This window comes from Carlito syrichta, unplaced genomic scaffold (assembly GCF_000164805.1).
Source record: "Carlito syrichta isolate Samal-C Ts95f unplaced genomic scaffold, Tarsius_syrichta-2.0.1 Scaffold315850, whole genome shotgun sequence".
Lineage (NCBI taxonomy): Eukaryota > Metazoa > Chordata > Mammalia > Primates > Tarsiidae > Carlito > Carlito syrichta.
Window position 1 is genome coordinate 59,877 of NW_007259946.1, and position 9,022 is coordinate 68,898.

Genomic DNA, 9,022 nt, shown 5'->3' on the forward strand with positions numbered 1-9,022 from the left:
CTGATTGGGAGTTACTAGGAGAGAGGCCATTCCTAGCAGGAGAATCACTTGTGCAAAGGCCCTGGGGCAGAAGGGAGTTTGGCCCCTTTGGGGAAGAGGGAGATGCCATTGTGGCTACAGATGAAAGAGCAAGGGGGGATAGAGGTGGGCTGAACCTCATTAGCCATGATAAGGACCTAGGCCTCTATCCTGGAAGCCATGAGAAGCCTCTGAAAGTTATAGGCAAGGAGGAACACATAGCTATTCATTGGGTACCATGTCCACTACCAGGGAAGAGGGCTTGTTAGAAACCCAAACCTCACCTTCACACAGTTTACTTATGTAGCAAATCCTCACATGTAACCTACAAGTCTAAAATAAATAAATAAATGAATGAAGGAAGGAATGAAGAATAAATTTATTCATTTAGAGTTGGAGTCTCACTCTGTTACCCAGGCTCGCCACCACGCCTGGCTAAGTTTTTGATTTATTGGAGAGACGAGGTCTTGCCAAGTTGCCCAGGCTGGTCTCTAACCCCTGGACTCAGGCAATCCTCTCACCTCCACCTCCCACAGTGCTGGTATTACAGGCATGAGCCACTGTACCGGGCCTAAAATAAATTTTAAAAAAGAAAGTTGTAGGCAAGGAGTGATGACATCAGATTTATATCTCAGAAAGACTATTGAGGGTCTACTGAGACTTACTGAGCTAGAGAGTGACAGTCATCAAGCTGGTATTTTTGAGAGGTCCTGGCATGTAATTCTAGAGCAGAGGCTCTTACTCTGGGGTCCATGGACTCCCAAGGGTAGCTTTCAAGGGAGTCATGAAACTTAATATCAGGTTCACTTATTTTAATTAGCCTCTAACAGAAATTCCCTCATGAATTCCTTCCATTATGAAGTAAGGCAACAAAACACAGTTGTGATTATAGTACACAGCTTTGTCATCAGCAGAAATTACAGATAGTCTCATATTATATTACATTTGCAGAAATTATACAATATTGTTTAGGTTCATTACTGTTTTAAAATTATGGTAGTTATTATACTTTGCTATTTAATGAGTTTACAAAGAATCACATATATGGCTATGTTTTGTTATTTTGTTTAATGCTCTGATAACCAACAGTATTCCAATATAGTTGGGTTTCTTTGTAATCCTATATATTTTATTTATGAACTTATGATTCTGTATAGTGCCCACAGGCTTCCCCAGAATGACTAGGGGTGTGAGAAATATTGGGAACTCCTGGTCTAGCTTCTTTTAGCTGTAACTAACAGAAACCCAACTCTACTTAAGCCCAAACAAGAAAATGAGAAACAACTGGCTCAATAACAAGTCCAAGGGGTGCCATGACTTTAGGGGTTCGAATGATGTTCTCAGTAGTCCATTTCTCTCCAACTCTGGTTCTGCTGGCCTCTGAGTTGCCTCCTTCTTAGGCAGGTCCCGCCCACATCACACTCACGCTTCAACAGATGACCTGGCTTATATGTCCCTTTCTTTTTTAATTAATTAATTAATTAATTAATGTATTGAGTTGGAATCTCACTCTATTGCTCAGGCTGGAGTACAGTGGCACGCTCATGGCCACTGCAGCCTCAACCCGCTGGGCTCAGGTGATCCTTCTGCCTCAGCCTTCCAAGTAGCCGGAACTATAGGCATGTGCTACCAGGCTAGATTTTGATTTATTGTAGAGACGAGGTCTTGCCCAGGTGGGTCTCGAACCCATGGACTCAGGCAATCCACTCGCCTCGGCCTCCCAAAGTGCTGGGATTACAGGTGTGAGCCACCACACCCAGCCTATACATCCCTTTCACCAAAGAATCCAGCAGTAAAGAGAGGACATCTTTCAGCATCAGGCTCATGAAACTCCCAGAGAGGGAGCTCATTGGCTGGCATACAAGAGTCATGTGCCCAGGCTGAGCCAATCACAGTGGTGAGGAAGCCGGAGTACTCTGATCGGTCTGCTTGGGTCATGTGCCACTTCTCAGCCAATTATATTGATGGGAAGGATGACGTGTTCTGATTGGCCTGCCAGGGTTATGTGCTCATCCCAGAAGCGAGATGTCGGAAGCTTCTCGGCTAGAGCGTCACTCTGAGCCGACTGGGGCAGGGCCGATGGGACCGCTGCAGACCTCCTGGGTGTCCGCTGCCGTTGAGCCCTGTGCCGTCGGTGTCAACGCATGCGGCTCCCAGCCCTGTACAACGAGAGGAGGCGACTGCCGGGCGACTCGCGTGCCTCCCATGGAGGCTGGGTTAGGCTTCTCACGGTCTAGGCTTTCATCGTCTGGGCTTACGGCTCCCCCGATTCCTGCAGTGAGATAAGACCCCAGTCGAGAGTAGCGACGACCAGTACTCACCCAGGACTTGCTGGGTGCCGGGGACTAGTGTGTAGTACTTGGCGCACATTTCTCTTCATGGTCCCTTCAATCCTTTCAGCAGCTCTAGGAGGTGGGTCTTATTATTGACAGTGCGATGATGGCCGAGTTCGGTGGCTCAGCCTGTAATCCCAGCCCTTTGGGAGGCCGAGTGAGTGGACGGCCTGAGCCCGCGGGTTCGAGACCCGCCTGGGCAACTGGGCGAGACCTCATCTCTACAATGAATCAAAAATTAGCCGAGCGTGGTAGCGCGTGCCTGTGGTTGCAGCTCCTTGGAAGGCTGAGGCGGAAGGATCGCCGGAGCCCAGCAGGTCGAGGTTGCGGTGGCCGGGAGCGGCCGCTGCACTCCAGTCTGGGCGACAGAGTGAGACTCCGACTCAAAAACAAACAAACAAACAAACAAAAACAGTGCGATGAGATCATTGTAAGTTGCTCGAGGTCATGCAACTGGCAAGTGGCAGCCCTGGAGTCTCAGCTCCTTCCCACACCTGTGCTGCTTTTCCTGCCTGCCAGGTGACCTTGGTCTAGGACTGTGTCAGTGCCTTCATCTATAACACGAATTGGACTGACATGTTTGGGGGGTTGGAGGTGGAGCTGGGAGGGCCTTCAGGGATGAGAGGAGGGGGTTGGGGAGGGGACAAGACCTTTGCCAAAGCAACCTGGCCTGGAGCTTCTTTGTTTCTTTTTCCAGGGTGGTCTCCGACACAACTATGCCCGCAGAAGCTTGCCGACTGCAGGAAGCAGTGTGAGCCTGACAACTACCTGGATGAGGACAACCGCTGCAGGGCCTGTGTGAGCTGTTTGAGAGGTAAGGGCCTTGTTCTGTCTTCAGAGAGCATCAGGAGGCCTCAGAAGAGAGGCAGAGAATCTGGAAGTTGGGGAGCATCGTGATTTTAGGTCTGTACTCTGAATGGTCCTCCTGTTGCTCCAGTTTACCTCTCTGGATTTGTGAATTGATATCAGCCATGGCTTTTTACATCCATCCTTTCAGAGAGACTTTTAACACGTGTCCTGAAGGAAGGGACTCACATTTATTGAGTTTGATCTTCACTACAACCCTGGTGAGGAAGTCCTCTCTTATTCCCGCTTTACGTTGAGAAATCCGAGGATTAGTGAGGTTATGGGTCTTTCCAAGGTTGCACAACTCTGGGATGTGGTAGAACCAGAGTTCAAGTTGATGGCCTGACACCAAGAGCTGTGTTCTTCCCCTAAGACCACAATGCTTCCAGGAAAACTTTCAAAGAACACTTTAATTGTTAATTTCTTATTATGGCTAGTGATTGTGGTTTGTGTGCTATCTGGTGTTTGTTTTGTTTTTGTGTGGGTTTTTTTGGGGGAGTGGGGTGGGGAAATTTGTTGAGATCTTCTTGTGGCCTAATAAATGATTTTTAAAAAGTGTTCAGTGTGTGTTAGTGTTAAAACTGTATATTTTGTTTGTTATGCAAAGTTCAACATAGATATGTATGATCAAGCTTGCCAACTGTGTTATTTAAAGAAATGTATTCTTATTTGCTTTTATCACCTTTACTGTTGATTTCTGAGAGAGATGTGTTAAAATCTTATTTCTTAGTATGCTTGTTTATCCCTTAGATATTTATTGTGTTATTTCTACTTCTGCTTTCATATATATCAAAGCTATGTTATTGGGTACATAAATGTTCATGGATATTATGTTTTCTTGGTGGGTTAGAACTCTTATCAACGTGAAATATACCTCTCTGTTCCTTATAATGTCTTTTCCTTTTTTTTTTTTTGAGTTGGAGTCTCACTCTGTCGCCCCAACTGGAGTGCAGTGGCACGCTCCTGGCCACCGCAGCCTTGACCTGCTGGGCTCCGGCTATCCTTCCGCCTCAGCCTTCCAAGTAGCTGGAACTACAGGCGCGTGCTACCATGCCTGGCTAATTTTTGATTTATTGTAGAGATGAGGTCTCACCAAGTTACCCGGGCGGTTCTCGAACCCATGGGCTCAGGCAGTCTACCCGCCTCGGCCTCCCAAAGCGCTGGGATTACAGGCTGAGCCACGGAACCCAGTGTCTTTTCCTTTCATTCCAATTTTGTTTGATATTAATATTGCCATTCCATTTTTCTTTATATTACTATTTCTCTAGTATATCTTTAAATTTTTTTTTTTTTAGTTGAAATCTCACTCTATCACCCAGGCTGGAGTGCAGTGGCATGCTTACAGCCACCACAACCTTGATCTGCTGGTCTTAGGTGATCCTTCCACCTCAGCCTTCCAAGTAGCTGAAACTACAGATGCATGCCACCACACCCAGCTAATTTTTGTGATTTACTGTAGAGACAAGGTCTCATCAAGTTGCCCAGGCTGGTCTCAAACCCCCAGGCTCAGGCACTCCTCTCACCTTGGCCTCCCAAAGTGATGGAATTAAAGGCTGAGTCACCACGCCTGGCCTATCTTTAAAATTGTAAAAGTAATGGCTGCATTTTATTTTATTTTATTTTTTATTTTTTTGAGTTGGAGTCTCACTCTTGTTGCCCAGGCTGGAGTGCAGTGGCATGCTCATGGCCACCACAGCCTCGACCTGCTGGACTTAGGCAATCCTTCCGTCTTAGCCTTCCAAGTGGCTGGAACTACAGATGCATACCACCACGCTCAGTTAGTTTTTGTGATTTACTGTAGAGACAAGATCTTACCAAGTTGCCCAGGCTGGTCTCGAACCCCCGGGCTCAGGCAGTCCTCTTGCTTCAGCCTCCCAAAGTGCTGGGATTGTGGGCTAAGCCACTGTGCCTGGCGGCATTTTATGAAATGAAAATTGTGTAACTCATTTGATAAATTCACGCAATACGGAAGAGTGTAAGGAAAAAGCCAATTCTGCCCTTCTTAGCATCCATCTACAAGTAACTACGGTTATTACTGGATGATTGACACGTCTCTTTACCTCTGTAGAGAAGAGGATGGGTAGTAGCCGGACAGATTGTGCACATATAGAAAGAAGAAATTTTAAGAGCTGGCAGCATATTATTTATGGTATTAAAATTATTGCATTTAATTTAATCACATGTATCAGAGGAAGAAGAAACTAAAGTGAAATTAAAAGAATGCCAACTCTCAGATTAATGTATTTTCATTAAAAGAGCCTTTAAAAAAGCCTCTAACATGAAGAAAACAGGTTATGAAAATCAATCAGCAGGTAAGAATCATTTAAGGAACTACTGTCTCTTGTGGTAAAGTCACAATCTACTTATTTCAGTTTTTGGATATTGTACACTAGATTGACTCCCTGTTATGATGGATGAGGTAGTTATCTTGCTCACCTTCCCATCCTCTTCCTGACTTTTATTGCTGACATTCTTTTTAGTATGTCCTAATCTGTTATGTTTCTTTTCTTTCCTGCAACCAAAAGTCCCTTGGAATGTTAGCCTTACTTTGAGGTCTATGTTTATTTATTGTGCATTGAGCACATTTACCACACCATCTCCATTCCGATTTTTTCACTTTGACTCCTTTGGTTGATCAGATTTCACTGTGAGGTAGGGTTTTCAAGAAGGATTCATCTCTGCAGTATTCCCTGAGTTCGTTCATGTTTGAGGATGCTGTCTATTGCCTTTATACTTGAATGGCCACTTGGGCAAGTATAATATTCTTGGGACACATTTTCTTTTCTTTTTTTTTTCCTGAGTTGGAGTCTCACTCTGTTGCCCAGACTGGAGTGCGGTGGCACGCTCCTGGCCACTGCAGCCTTGACCTGCTGGGCTCCGGTAATCCTTCCACCTCAGGCTTCCAAGTAGCCGGAACTACAGGTGCATGCTACCAAGCCCAGCTAATCTTTGTTTTATTGTAGAGATGAGGTCTCGCCAAGTTGCCCGGGTGGGTCTTGAACTGGTGGGCTCAGGCAATCCACTCGCCTCGGCCTCCCAAAGTGCTGGGACTATAGGCTGAGCCACTGAACCCGGCCTGGACACATTTTCTTTAGAACTTTGCAGGCATTGGTCCACTGTCTTGTATGGAATGTTGCTGTAGAAGGATCTGCAAGCAGCCTTCTTTTTTCCCCTTTGGAAGTGACTCGAGAATAATTTTCTCTTTATCTTGAGGATCAATAACTTAGCCAGACTGTGCCTTGATAGTCATTGTTTGTAAATAATTCACCCTGGCATCTGGAATGTATTTTCTGTCTGCAGATTTAGTTATTCCTTCACTTCGGGAAAACCACTGTGGATTTTATCTTTGCTCGATTTTGTATGTATAGTAAGTCCCCACATATGAACCTCAAGTTGCAAACTTTCAAAGATGTGAATGTGCATTTTTTTTTTTTTTTTTGAGTTGGAGTCTCACTCTGTCGCCCAGACTGGCCGCTCCCGGCCACCACAGCCTCGACCTGCTGGGCTCCGGCGATCCTTCCGCCTCAGCCTTCCAAGTAGCCGGAATTACAGGCATGCATTACCACGTCCGGCTGATTTTTTGATTTATTGCAGAGATGAGGTCTCGCTGCCCAGGCGGGTCTTGAACCCGCGGGCTCAGGCAATCCACTCACCTCAGCCTCCCAAAGGCGCGGGATTACAGGCTGAGCCACCGAGCCCAGCTTGTGAATGTGCATTTTTTATGTTTTATTTCACTCCACGAGGTGTCAGTATAGCCCATTTAATACATACTGTACTATATAGCCAATTGTGTTTGTTAGGTACCTAGGCTAACTGTTGGACTTACAACAAATTGGACTTACAAGCACACTTCTGGAATGGAGATATATATATTGCTGACTGTATATATTGCAATCTCAGCATCATGGACTCCAGTTGTCTTAATATATATTTGTCTTTTTACGTTTTTTTTTTTTGAGTTGGAGTCTCACTCTGTTGCCCAGGCTGGAGTGCAGTGGCACGCTTACGGCCACCACAGCCTCGACCCGCTGGCCTCAGGTGATCCTGTTGCCTCAGCCTTCCAAGTAGCTGGAACTACAGGCATAAACTACTATGCCCGGCTACTTTTTTGATTTATTGTAGAGACGAGGTCTCCCTAAATTGCCCAGGCTGGTCTCGAACTCCTGGTCTCAGGAAATCTGCTCACCTCGGCCTCCCAATGTGCTGGGATTACAGGCTTGAGCCACCGAACCCAGCTGTCTTTTAACTTTGTATTCCATGGGATTTCCTTAATCCTTTCTCCATGCCATGAATTCAATTTTCTGCCAAGTTTCTTCCATTTCTTACTTCCCAGGTATCACTAGACCCCCAGGGCACTGAAAATTTCTGTATTGGATTTCTAATAGTGGTGCTGCACATCTTGGATTTTTTTGGTAACTGTTCAGTTTTCTTTTTTGAGTCAAGGTCTCACTTTGTCGCCCAGGCTGGAGTGCAGTGGCATGATCATGGCTCATCACAGCTTTGACCTCCTGGGGTCAGGTGATCCTTTCACCTCAGCCTCCCAAGTAGCTGGGACTACAGGTGGGCACCACCATGTCTAGCTACATTTTTTGATTTTTTTTTTTACCTTTGATTTGAACTTTTTCTTTATTGAATTATATATATATATATATATATATTTTAATTTTTAAAAATTTTTTAATTTTAATTTTAATTTTAATTTTTGAGTTGTGATCTCACTGTGTCACCCAGGCTGGAGTGCAGTTGCATGACCACAGCTCACTGCAGCCTCGACCTCCTGGGCTCAGATGATCCTTCTGCCTCAGCCTTCTGCATAGCTGGAACTATGTGCTACCATGCTTGACTGATTTTTTTGAATTTTTGTAGAGATGAGGTCTCACTGTGTTGCCCAGGCTGGTCTCAAACTCCTGGGTTCAAGTGATCCTCCTTCCTCAGTTTCCCTGAGTGTTGGGATTTCAGGCATGAACCACACTGCATCTAGCCAAGCATTTATATTCTTCCAAATTCCTTTACAGTATGAAGTACTTCTGGGGTTGCTCTGTGTCTTTTAGACTGGGTCTTTGCAAACTGGATTCCTGTCTTTTTTTGTTCTCCTTCTTGCCTTTTGCTTCCCTTCTTTCCTGCTATAATAGACTTGCAGAGATGTCTTATTTCTTTTCTTCTCTCCCTGACTCCTTACTGTCCTGCTGCAGTGTGAGTGACTTGACACCTGTCCCATCTACCTTACTGGTCTCTAGTTTGTCTTATCAGCTCGGAACTTTAGTTGGGGAATGAATGTTCCTTTTGAAACTCTTTTTTTGCTGGGCATGGTGGCACTTTCCTGTAATCCCAGCACTTTGGGAGGCAGAGGCAGGAGGGTTACCTGAGCTCAGGGGTTTAAGATCAGCCTGGGCAACATAGTGAGACCTTGTCGCCGCAAAAAATAAAAAAAAGTGAATTAGCCAGGCAATGGTGACGTGTGCCTGTAGTTCCAGTTACTTGGAAGGCTGGTCTGAGCCCAGCAGGTCGAGGCTTTGGTAGCTGTGAGCATGCCAGTGCACTCCAGCCTGAATGACAGAGTGAGACTCTGACTCAAAAAGAAAAAAACAGCCGGGCTCGGTGGCTCAGCCTGTAATCCCGCGCTTTGGGAGGCTGCGGTGAGTGGACTGAAAACTGAAAAGCAAAACAAAACAAACAAACAAACAAAACCCCCCCAAAACAAACAAACAAAAGAACAAAACAAAACAAAAATCTTTCTTTTCTTTTCCTTTTTTTTTTTTGAGTTAGAGTCTCACTCTGTCGCCCAGACTGGAGTGCAGTGGCACTCTCCCAGCCACTGCAGCCTC

The 9,022-nt window shown here is 45.5% G+C and overlaps 1 protein-coding gene across 1 annotated transcript in view; it reads left to right on the forward strand.

Annotated features, from left to right (window-relative positions):
• Nucleotides 1-9,022, forward strand: part of TNFRSF8 (TNF receptor superfamily member 8) — a 57,132-nt gene that overhangs the window by 6,990 nt on the left and 41,120 nt on the right. Inside the window, exon 2 of the mRNA XM_008073458.1 lies at nucleotides 3,049-3,165. The gene's annotated coding sequence lies outside the window, so the exon portion shown is untranslated. The remainder of the gene's footprint in view (nucleotides 1-3,048; nucleotides 3,166-9,022) is intronic.